Consider the following 12501-nt stretch of genomic DNA (forward strand, 5'->3'; position numbering starts at 1 on the left):
GAAAGACTAATGGCATAAGTTTGTATTGGGTAAAGCATATCTAACTAAAACACCTGAATAATGATTTAGAGTATTGTTTCTCATACAGCCTTTTTGGGGATTGTGGAGACTTGTCTCACTTACTCTCTTTGAGTACTTTCTGACCAGCTACTTCAGCTTTTGCCTTTATTCTTTTGTAGTTTATGGGCATATTTTGTCTTGCTTACTTGATTTTGTTCACATGGTAGTTTTCAAGGTAATTGGTGTCCTGGGCGAGGGACAAGGGAGATGATTGATTGTCAGTAAAGGAAACCCTCTGGGATTAAAATTGAGGAATAGCTATATAGTTTAAAAAGTTTAAAAGCCATCATCTAACATTTCCTAACAATGTCAGCAATGATATGGTGTTATATTTCTTTCTTTAAAAAGAAAGAAAATACAGCTAGAGATTAGATGTATTTCTCAGGCTGTAATTGACCAAAGAAATTTTATGGATCAGCCTTTTTATAGAATTAATGATATGTCAGTTGTAAATTCTTAAAGTAAAAAAGCTATTTTGCCAATTCACTCTAATTGTATAAAATTTAAGTTAAAAATATGCTCTTTGATACAGATGCTTCTGGTTTAAAAAGCAGGCCATTTGGCAAAAGAGTGTTGTTTAGAAAAATTTTATAAATGATATGCAAATTTAGATGAATAAAATTAAGATCATATTCTCATTATGTTCTTCAAGTGAGGCCTTTTTTTCTCCTAAAAATATAGTCTACCCTAAAATACTTTAATTTTCATAAAGGATTGCTAGGTTCAGTGTATTCAGATTCTGAAATTTTATTGAAACTAGTAATGTATGAAGAGTTCCATGGCTAACTTGGACTTTTTTGCATATTGGATTGTGATGATAAATGTTTAATTAGTCTAATTATTTGTGCTGATAGGAACATAAATGGATATATCATCTGAAAACCATATTTGTTCTTGAATTATTTGTGAAGATTTTCATTTGAATATCTCATTCGATTTTTTTTCCCTTTCTGTTTTGTATGCAGGTCATGGCAAAACCCCGAAAGATGCAGCATCAGTTCGTGCCACACATCCAATACCAGCAGCCTGTGGGATTTATTATTTTGAAGTAAAAATTGTCAGTAAAGGAAGAGATGGGTAAGTGTAAATTTTGGTGGGAAAATTGTTTGTTATTCTTGGGTAATTATTTTTTATTTATATATATAAATATATGTAAATAGTTTTGATTCATACTGTTTATGATGTAATTGGAAAATTGGAATCTTGGAAATTTTGGTAATTGAAAAAGTAGAATCTGAATATTCCAGTATAGCAGGTTAGATCTGGTTTTGGTTAAATACTAGTTGAAGTTAATGCTTGAGTTGGTGACATTAATCAAGGTTTTCTGGTACTTTTGTCCATAAAATGGAGAATTGGAATTAAACAATAGACAGTGACTCATTTTCCATGCCTTTTTTTTTCTTTTTAAGATTTTCTTGGAGAATTGGGGGGAGGGGGACAGCATTGGGGAATCAGGGAAGGGGAACAGACAAGTTGCTGTCCTTTTTGTTCTTCAGTCTAGATGTGGAGGATGTCGCTTCACTGACCCATGTTGGTATTATCATTGCGCTCTTCCCAGGTGAGGCAGATCGGTCGCCAGCCTCTGGACGGCCGCTCACGGAGGCTCTTGGCAGCTCACGCCGGCTGCTGGCCTCTCACGCTGGCTGCTGGCCACTCATGGTAGCTTATGGCAGCCCACTGCAGCAGGGGCTGTAGCCTACGCCATTGCCGGTGACTCACAGCAGCTCAGTTCCAGGTCGAGCTGTTGTTCACCATCTTAGCTGTCGAGGGCATTGTCACTGGCCCTCATGTGGGATCCGAACCAGGGCCCTGCTGCTCAGAGCCAGCTCTTAACCAATGCGCCCTCGGCCAGCCTTTTCTTATACCATCTTTTTCTGAATTCTGCTGAGAAGCTAGTTAACCAAAGCCAAAAAATTCGTAGTATTTTACATGGGCTTGCTTAGAATTTCGAGTTTGGATCAGGAAAATGTATGTTTGTATGCTCTCAGTAGGAGGCAATTCCCAAGGATTAGGATGTGGTTTAGAAGCTTCCAGTTAGAACTCCATGTAGACCCTGGAACCAACTTTTATATCGTTGCTTTACAACTTGGAATTGGTATATTTAGAGTGCACGCGCGCACGTGTGTGTGTGTGTGTGTACACACACATCAGAATCTACTGTTAAAAATGTAGTAGTTTGGGCCTTACCCCTGAATGTTCCTGAATCAGGATTTTTAGAAGTAGAGCCTGAGCAAGATAGGCATTTTGAGAAAGCTTCTTGAAGAATTTTGGTGCATATCTCTGGTTAAGAACTAATTACCTAGAATCATTGGATCTATCCAATGGCATTTCCTGATAACTTCATTGTGGTATCAGAGATCCTTTAAGGCATCCATGGAGTCATTTGTTCACCTACCAAGGTAAAGTTATTGGGCTGTATGAGTTAAGTTGACCTGTATTTGAATTGGATCATTTAACCCCTCTTACTGCCTCTGTGTTTAATTGACAAAGTAAGTGTATTCAGTAGATTATTTCCCTTTATTTGCTGAATATTCTTAATGTCAATAATATGTAAAGTAGAAAGTGAAACCTTGGGATTCAGTGATAACTTTTTAACTGCCTCAGTTTTCCCAGGGTGATCAAGCCAAAGATAAAATCAGAGAAGCCAAGCATAAAGTGGTTTAGAGACCTAGAGTAAAATTGTAACCATTTCTAATTCCCCTGCTGCATACTCAGTAAGCCAGTTCTTTTTATACTCATGTTATATCATGAACCCCATAATACTGGTGTTGTGCAGAATGATTCCCAGGGTTCTCTTTACCTTTCACTCTACATATTCTACCTTTGCATGATCTTAACCTTATATTTTCATGGCTGCAAATACCCTGATGAGTCTCAAATATAAACTACATCTTAGGCTATTCCCTTGAGCTCTGGACCAGTATATCTAACCAGATGTTTGCATTTGAATGTCCCAGTGGGCATTTAAATTTAGCTTGTTTAAACTCTTTTTCTCAATACTAGCTTGGTTAGTTTTCACTAGTGCTAGAAACTTGAGAATTAAATTATTGCTTTTTATTTTCTTTGTCCATCTCTACAGTCTCTGCCTTAGTCAGGTCTTGGTAATGTATCCCCTAAATTACTGAGGTGGTTGGTTCATTGGTCTCCCAGTTGCCCCCTGTTTTCCTCTCACTCTGGTCTATAACTGTTGTCAGTGTTTTTTCTGATACAGAACTGATCTGTGACTGTCCCCTTCTTTAGGTCATTTAGTAATATCTGTTACTTTGAGGATAAAATCTAAAACTTTGTTACCGAGCAAGGGCTCACTGCCAGACACACACAGAAGCGAATACTATGGCACTGGCTTTTGAGAAAAGAAAAAAGCTTTATTGCAAGGAGACAGGAAGCAAAGCTCATCTGTCTCCCTCATCCAGGGTTCAGGACGAGACTTAAGGGGAACAGGCTGGTATGTGGAAGTGCTGGCGGGGCAGTTTTCCATAGGAGGGCTTTGGAGCCTGGCCATTTGTGGTAAGATAGGGGAAGGGACTTCAGCACCAGGTCTTCCTGGATCTTTCTGGACAATCGACACATAGCCTCTGAAAGGGTTCTGGCGTTTAGGACCCTGTCATGTCCCGGTCCTTTGGTTCTGGGGTAGAGGGAGAAACTGATTCCAGGTGTAATTGGAGGTCAAAATTCTCACCTCTTTGCATGCTTCGGCTGCATGACTTGCAGTTTTGTTCTGTTGTCTGAAAAACAGTTCAGTATCTTGTTAGAAATAGGGTAGGGCAGTTTGAGCTAGTTCTATGATTGTAACTTAGCAGAGTCCTTCATGAAGACTTAACTTCTTTTACTTTTTCAGTCTTATCTCTTGGTTTCTGGGATCCCTTTCTTTTTTTTTTCTTTCATTTTTAAAATTAGATATATTTTACATATAGTAAAATTCACCAATTTTAGCCTGCAGGTAGGTCTGTGAGCTTTGACAGATGTACATGGTCATGTAACTACCACCACAATCAATGTATAGTACTGTTCCATCACTCCTCTCCACATCAAATTCCGCCATACCCGTTTGTAGACACACCTTCCCTTTCTCCAGCCCCTGGTAACCACTGGTTGGTTTTTTGTCTCTAGTTTTGCCATTTCTGGAATGGTTTGTAAATGGAATCATATAGTATGTAGCCTTTTAAGTCTGGCGTGTTTCACTTAGTATATCACATTTGAGATTCATCTCTGTTGCATATGTTGGTAGATCAGTCCATTTTATTGCTGATTGGATGAACCAACCACAGTTTGCTTATCCACTCTTCAGTTGAAGGACATCTGGGTTGTTTCCAGTTTTTGGCAATTAGGAATATAGTCACTATAAACATTTATGAACAGGTTTTTGTGTAAATGAGTTTTTATTTCACCTGGGTAATATCTAGGAGTGGGATTGCTGGATGGGATGTTAAGTGCATTTTTAACTTTATAAGAAACTTCCAGATTGTTTTGCGAAGTGGCTGTACTAGTTTGAATTGCCACCAGCAGTGTCTGAGCATTTCTGCCTCCCCAGTAGCACTTGGTATTGTCATTTTTGTTTGTTTATTTCAAATTTTTAGCTGTTACGTTAGGTGCCTAGAGGTTTCTTGTGGTTTTCATTTACATTTCCCTAATGACTAATGATGTTAAAGAATCCTTAGTTATTACCTTTTTTTTTTAAGCTAAGCCATCCTGCCACCTGTTGGCAGCTCAGCAGCAGCAGCAGCTCAGCTCGGGCCAGGAATTGAACCACTGTTGCTCAGAGCTCACACTCTTGAGCGACCTTTTAACCAACTGAGCTTTTTTTTTTTTTTTTTTTTTTTTTAAAGAAAAACAAGCTCAATAATTCCTCTATTTTGGTTTTAAATTTAGCACTTGTTGACAACTCTGGAAATGATTAAGTAATGACTTACAAATATACTTAACAATACTGAATTGACAGCTAAATTGAACAGAATGTTTCTCAGGGCACTTCACATTTTACTTCAATTAAATTCCAGGTCTTTGTACCTCATCTCTTTCCTGAGCTATGGAAGCTCTTAACTAGGGCATTTGGTTAATCTCCATTTCCACTTGTCTGAAAGCTTAGGCTTGGAGTAATAAGCCCCAGAAAATAGAAAGTAGGATGCTAAACGGAGTTGAATCAGCATAAAGTGGTCCCACAAGAGAAGGATGGAACAAATGTTTTAGGTTAGAAATATTCCCAAAGACCTGTTTCTAATTAGAATCGGCACCTGCAAAAAATGCATTGGATAGATGACAGTTATGTGGTGCCATAAGATACTGTTTATAGTTCTCTGGACATGCCAGCTCATAGTTCTAGTGTTACATGCAGGCTTTTTTCCTCCTTATAGTTACCGTCTCTTGGTCCCTTACCCTATTAGCCTAAGCTTAACTAATTACTCTTCAAGCTCTAGTGCAAAGGTACCGCTTTTGTGGTACTTTCTTCTCCCCAAAATAGGATTGTGCCTTTTCTATGCTTCGTTTACATTTGGGCAGACTAATTATAATATCGATACTATTTTTGATTGCTTGGTGGTGTATAACTGTACAGATTGAAGGGTAAGGGACTATTTTATATTTCTGTAACTCTAGTACTTAATTTATAGCTAGTATTCATATGAATGAATAAATAAATGGATGACAAATAGTACCTGCCTCCTGTCTATTCTTGGAAAAATGTATATTTTTGGAGAAGTCTGTTGTATTTCTTTGGTCAAGTTTTATTTATCTCTGGTAAACTTTTTGAACAAAGTTCTAGGTCCAACCTCCATGCTTTTGGAAGGGAAGAACAGTTCATTTATGGAATAAAAGCAAGTCATGCTGCTAATTTTTGGCCAAGTAATATCTTTCTGGAGATGTATTGAACTGTATCAAGAGATATTTTGTAAAGAAGGGACCAGAAAGAACAGCTGTTAGTCACCTTTCATTTGTGGTGATACATGCTTATCTGAGAGTTTATTATACTTAATTTAAAATTGAAGTTTCTTTTAAACACTCTATTGACCCAAGATTAGGACAGGTAGATAAATATTTGGATCCAAGATCTTAGTTTTTTAAAGAGAAATTGTCATTGCAGCAAGTTTTCTCATAAAATAAGAAATGGATATGAATTGCCTCTTAATTTACCTGTGATATGCGTTGTTTCTAAGTCAGTCTTGGAAAATTTGTAATATGACTATAATGATTGTTACTTGTATTTCTTGGCTGAGAAGTAAGACTTGACAGAATTTCCTTTTATTGAGTGAAAAAATAATATGTTTTGTTCTCTGCCTTGGATTTTCATTTAAACTAAACGTAGTTTTTGATATGTTCAGCAAAGTAAGTTTAATTTTTTAGGACAAAGTAGCGTGTCTAAATTTTATGATTAATTTAAAAATAAAGTTCTGATTCATTTTGCTTAATTTTTTGGGAGACATATTTAAAGAGTATATACAGAGAGTACCAAAAAAATGTAGACACATTTTAAGAAAGAAAAGCTATATTAAAATTGTAATACTCAATATATACCAATAATATATACCAATAACATAAGATAAATACAAGTCACATTTGACTTCTGCAATTACAAGAGGTATAATAAAAAGATGGCTCAAAGTGGTTGCCATAAGCTTCCAGATACTTCTGATTAAGGTGATCTACTGCTTGAGCAACATTGACCAAAGTGTCCACTTGTATACATTTTTTTTTTTTTAAGATTTTTTATTGGGGACTTGGGATGGGAACAGTGCTGAGGAATTGGGGGAAGGGGAACAGACAAGTTGCTGTCGTTTTGTTCTTCAGTCTAGTTGTGGAGGACGTTGCTTCACAGGCCCAAGTTGGCACCATCATTGCGCTCTTCCCAGGCAAGGCACATCTGTCGCCGGCTTCTGGACGGCCGCTCACGCTGGCTGCTGGCCACTCACGCTGGCTGCCGGCCGCTCATGCTGGCTGCCGGCTACATATGGTAGCCCATGGCAACCCACTGCAGCAGGGGCTGCAGCCTAGCCATCGCCGGTGACTCACGGCAGCCCATCTCCAGGTTGAGCTGTTGTTCAGCATCTTAGCTGTGGAGGGCAGTGTCACTGGCCCTCATGTGGGATCCGAACCGGGGCCCTCTGGCATCCCAAGCCAGCTCTTAACCATCGTGCCAGTCGGCCAGCCTGGTATACATTTTTTTTAATACCTCTGGTATTTACGTTGTGTTCTTGTTAGTGATTATTGACTGTCAAGATGAATTTGTAAAAGAAATCTGTCTTATGAACGTACTTTCAGTTCAGGAATTTCATTCAAGTTTTAAATTATGCGTCTCAGTAGAGGCAGTGGAGAGACGGTTAATTCAAAATGTGAGGGAAAATAAGTATTTTATCTGAAAATTTTTAGAATTATAATTTATTTATGAGTGCAGTATTTTTAGCTCTTCAAACAAAATATTGATGCTACTCTGCCAGTGATTCAGGAAAAACCAGCAAGTAATCCAGTCTCTCTGTTCTATTTCTAAATTCTTTTGCTGATAGAAATAACATTCTGTGCTAACTTTCTGGCTTATTTCTTGGGGGAGTGGAAAAAAATAAAGGCCTTCTTCCCATCTAGCTTTACAAGGCTTTAAAAGGTTTTAACTTATAGTTTCAGTCAGCAATAAGCAGCAAATGGAAACACAGATTGGAAAACGTGAACAAAGGCATCTAGTAAGCAATATATTTATTAACTTAATAAATATAACTGAACACGTAACTGTCACAGTTGAGTAAGTGTAAATACGAAATTCGTCTCTGTCTTATCCATACTTCCTCGTAGAGGACCTGGCACTTAGTAGAAACTCAATAAATGCAGTGAGTGAACTGAATGTGGGGCTTGGCTCTCAAGGAATATCTAGTACAGTATTGGGAGGGTACAGTAGGGCATGGAACAGACATACGCAAATAACTCTAGATTAAGACATATTAAGTACTTTAAGAATGAGAGAATATATGGGAGACCTGAGGAGAGAATGATTAATTCTAGCTCAAGGTAACAGGTTTAGAAAAGAAGTAGTATTTGATAGACCTTATAAAATGAGTAAGAATTTGAGAGACTTTGTTGGGGAAAATTATTTTAGACGGTGATAAATGGCTGGACTAGTCTCATGAGAGGAGTGGAACTATATAGTGTCTTTGGCTGAGGTATATGACTCAATATTGTTGGAGACTTGAGGGATTATAGTGAAGAGTCTACAGAAGAATGGATCAAATATTAGAGAGCCTTGATGGTAGTTCTAAGGTGGAATACTCTATACGTAGTAGGGAGCCTTTAGTCTTTTTGAACAGGGCAGTGATGTGGTATCTGTTTTAGAAAGATACTAGGAGTGGAGGACATGCAGTTGTGATGGCAGTGTGAAAGATGGCTAGAGATAGGAATTAGCTTATGAGGCTGTTGCTTAGGGATAGATTGTGATAGAAATTAAAAAAAAATAGACGACCACGAGGAGGAGGAGGAGGAGGAAGAGGATTAATTTGTTGGGTACCTATGACGTGCCAGATATTGTGCTAGGAACCTAGGATTTACAAGGGAGGATTGGCCAATCAGGGTCCCTGCCAACAGAAGTTTGCAGATTAGAAGGGAAATGAACATGTCAAGTAAATATATTGGATTGTCTGAAAAGTCATGACGTATTTTTTCCATGTTTTTTGTTGCAAAAATGTGTCATGACTTTTCCGACAACCCAATAGTATAAAATATGTATAGTAATAGACATACAGACAAACTACAGAAGACGTATGGTGGAGGAAGTGACCAACTCTTTTGGAAGGTGGAGGGTGATTTGGGAAGCCTCCAGAGAAAGCTTGCGTAGCTTGTAGCTCGTACAGCTATGGAAGAGGAAGAAAGTTAAACATAAGTCTCTCACTCCCTGTCCTTCAGCCACCCATTTCCCTCCTTACACTAACTTCCTAGGGATCCCTCCAGAGATAGTCTGTGAGCGGAGTTTGCAAAGATGACTAGCTGTTTTAGAAGCTGATTAGTTACTTTTGCTAAAAAATATAATGAAGTATACTTTGGGATTGATTAGGTGGAGAGTTGAGTATTCGCTCTGCCACGTACATATTCTGTGGCCTTGCACTTTTCCATAAACTATTTCCTCATTTGTAAAGTGGAAATAATAGTGTCAGCTTCATAACATTAGATTAAATAATTCATTTAAAGCACTTATTAAAGTGCCTGGTGCACATACTTGATGCTGTTGTTACCGAAGGAGAAAGCTGCACAAAGTTTTGTGGGTGTGCCTGGAGATGATTACGAGGAACTTCTAATGCTAATGGATATTATCCTTTATCTTTTAGGTGCTAGTTTTAAGCAAGGGAATGATAACAATTGGATTTGCATTTTAGAGAGGTGACTGTGATGGCATTACCACCTTCACAGTAATAGAGAGGTTCGAGACTGACATCCAGAGGACCAGTTGGGCTAATAAGATTTTAAATTGAGGGCTTAATCTTTGTAGTGGACTTAGTGAGGAAAGGAGACAGATTTGTTATCTATTTGGGACAGTTAAAGAAAAACAGCTTGAGTAGGAAGTGGGAGTGGTGAGGGTAGCTGTTTAGAGAGAAAGAGTTAAGGATGACTTCCAGGTTTCTGGCTTGGACAGTTGATCAGATAGATGGTGTTGTGGCTAAACAAAGTACGAAATACTGGAGGGAAATGGAACTTTGAAGTTGAAGATGATGGGAATAATGTTTGAACTGCTTTGGGACATCTAGATGATTAATTAATAGCAAAGCTTTGACTTAAAAATAAGTGGGATTTATGAGAGAGAGAGCAGAGGTGTAGGTGGATTTTGCAGTCATCAGAATGTAAGTTGTTGAAGCCGTGGGAATTGATATGATTACCCAAGTATGTAGCGTAAAGAAAGAAGAGGGCCTAGGATGAACATGAGAAACACCATATTTATGGTATATTAGGAGGGAGAATCTAGCTAAAGATTCTGAGAAGAAATGGGTCAGAGAGTTAGAAGAAAGATCCTACAGAGTATTGTGTGTTGGAAGCCAAGGAAGTCAATTAAAAGGAGAATTGAAGTGTTCACTGATTTGTCATTTAGAGGTTTTTAATCCTTGTTACAGCAATTTCTTTAAAGTTGGGATGGAAGCGGGTGCAGTGTGTCAGAGTTAGATTAGGGTAAGGAATGCGGATGAATAGTGGAGCCAGTAGCCTGTGTAGCTGTGTTGCTATTGTGGAAAATAGTAATTCTTAGTCCATTCAGAAAAATAATGCACTGCCAATTGAAAGATTCAGAGAGTAGTACAGAAAAATATAGGGAAGAAAATTATAATCTTGTACAACCACTATTAATAATTCAATTTGTTTGCTTCCAGTTTTTATATATACACTTTTTAATATTTTAAACAGTTCTGTTCTTCTTACAGATTTTTACATCCTGTTTTTATTATTGATTTACTTATACGTATTTATTACTATGTATTTCTTACATAATTAAAACCATTTTCCTATAAGATTAAAAGCTCTGAACATCTGTTTTTGTTTTTTGGCTGCAATACATTCTGTTGTATGTATATTAAGGCACATCCATAGCGATTCTCCTATTGTTCAGTTGATTCTAACTCTTTTCACTATTATTAAGTAATTATTACGCACAAAATCCATCTCTGTTCCCTTAGGAAAGATTTCTTAAAGTAGAATTATTGGATCAAAAGAAAGGGCATGCACATTTTTAAGACTCATGATACAATGGCCAAATTACTCTCCAGAAAGATGAGTCCAATTTCCATTGGGATAGGAGAAACTTGGTCCTATGTATCAGCTGAGGAGATGAATCACCAGTGAGTCCAAAGAAAGATTGAGGAGGTGAGTTCATTTGCTGAAGGCGTGGAGTCTGGGACTTAAATATAAATTTGGAATGTGGGATGGAATATGGAATTGATTGGAGCATAAATATGTCTTCTTCGGGAAGCCTGTCCTGATAACTTCTACCCCTCTATATTAGGTTAGGCATCTCTATTATCTGCTTTCTTAGCACTTTGTACTTCCCCTTCATAGCATTTCATCATATTCATAATTATTTAAGATCTGTCTTCCCTTTTAGTGTCAGCTCCATGAGAACATAGACTTGTTTTTTTTCACAGCTTAACCTGTGTTGCCCCACACGTAGTTACTTAGTAAATATTCATTGATCATGGAAGTAAAAGTACCAAGGAACTATGAGATTTAAAACCATGAATTTGTTGTGAGAGCAGTTTTACATACATAATACCATTTTTGTCTATGTACTCAGCTGGTTAGGGAGGAAAGCTGAAGTATATAATTGATGCAGGATGGGAAATTACAGGTTAGGTAAGTTGGAAAAACAATTGTAGGTAGTTGAGGTTAGTAGTGAGGGGATATTTCAATGGACAGTTTTAATTCAGGCTGATAAGGAAGAAATGAAATCAGTAAGGAGCTGATAAACTCAGACAAAATGGAAAAATTTATATAGTGTTGCTGTTTTTAGTGAGGTTTAAGAAGAGATGTGGAATTTCTGAGGTGGAGTTGCTGAAGATGCCAGGTAAGATATAGCAATGAAAGACAGCTTCTGTGAAGAGAAGCAGAAGGGATTGGGGGTCCGTTTTATTCAGTACTGTACGTATCCTCAGTGCATAGAACAATGCAGGGCATAAAATAGGTGCTGGATAAATATGTAGACTGAATGGAGTTGGGTAGGGACAACATCTGTAAACCTCCAGCTCTGTGCTTGTACAGTGTGTCAGTACTTGGCGTTTATGGAATGAACTAAACGAGTCTTGGATTTTGGATACTTCTTTACCTACATTTAGAAACCATGGTAGGGGCGGCATTTTTGGTGGTGAGTTATTTAAGAGAGTACCCAGTGGATGTGGGAAAAGTGACCTGTAACCATGACATTTCTTAAATTATTCTTGGGTTGGTTATGTTCAGTGTAGTTGAAATCCCAAATCATCCTTACGCCTTACTGTGTCAGTTATTTTTATACCCAGCAAATGCATGTGGTTTTTATTTTAAGAAAGTTTTTTTTGCATTTATAAGGTGTAATGCATTCTTAATGCAAAAGGGGAAATCAAACAGTTAAACAAATCATGTGAAATATTAGACAGCATAACTATGTTTAAAAGCATCTAGAATCCTACCACCCATAAATACTAAACTGCAGTTGACATTCTTTGGTATATTTTCCCAGCCTTTTTTCTCTATTCAAACAAATTTTAACATTCGTCTAAAAAAGAAAAATTGGCTTAAGATGTATTTCAATCACATAAAATACATTTTAAAAATATATTAATCTCTGGGCTGGCCAAGTAGCGCATTGGTTAAGAGCTGGCTTGGGATGCCAGAGGGCTCCGGTTCGGATCCCACATATGAGGACCAGTGACACTGCCCTCTACAGCTAAGATGCTGAACAACAGCTCGACCTGGAGCTGGGCTGCCATGGGTTGCCGGTGACTGCTTAGGCTGCAGCCCCTG

The 12501-nt window shown here is 37.8% G+C and overlaps 1 protein-coding gene across 1 annotated transcript in view; it reads left to right on the top strand.

Annotated features, from left to right (window-relative positions):
* The first annotated feature begins 1010 nt into the window (after positions 1 to 1010).
* The window catches only part of RANBP9 (RAN binding protein 9), a 73129-nt gene continuing 61638 nt past the window's right edge, over positions 1011 to 12501 (top strand). The window contains exon 1 of the mRNA XM_019662182.1: positions 1011 to 1137. The gene's annotated coding sequence lies outside the window, so the exon portion shown is untranslated. The remainder of the gene's footprint in view (positions 1138 to 12501) is intronic.

This window comes from Hipposideros armiger, unplaced genomic scaffold (genome assembly GCF_001890085.2).
Source record: "Hipposideros armiger isolate ML-2016 unplaced genomic scaffold, ASM189008v1 scaffold_369, whole genome shotgun sequence".
NCBI lineage: Eukaryota > Metazoa > Chordata > Mammalia > Chiroptera > Hipposideridae > Hipposideros > Hipposideros armiger.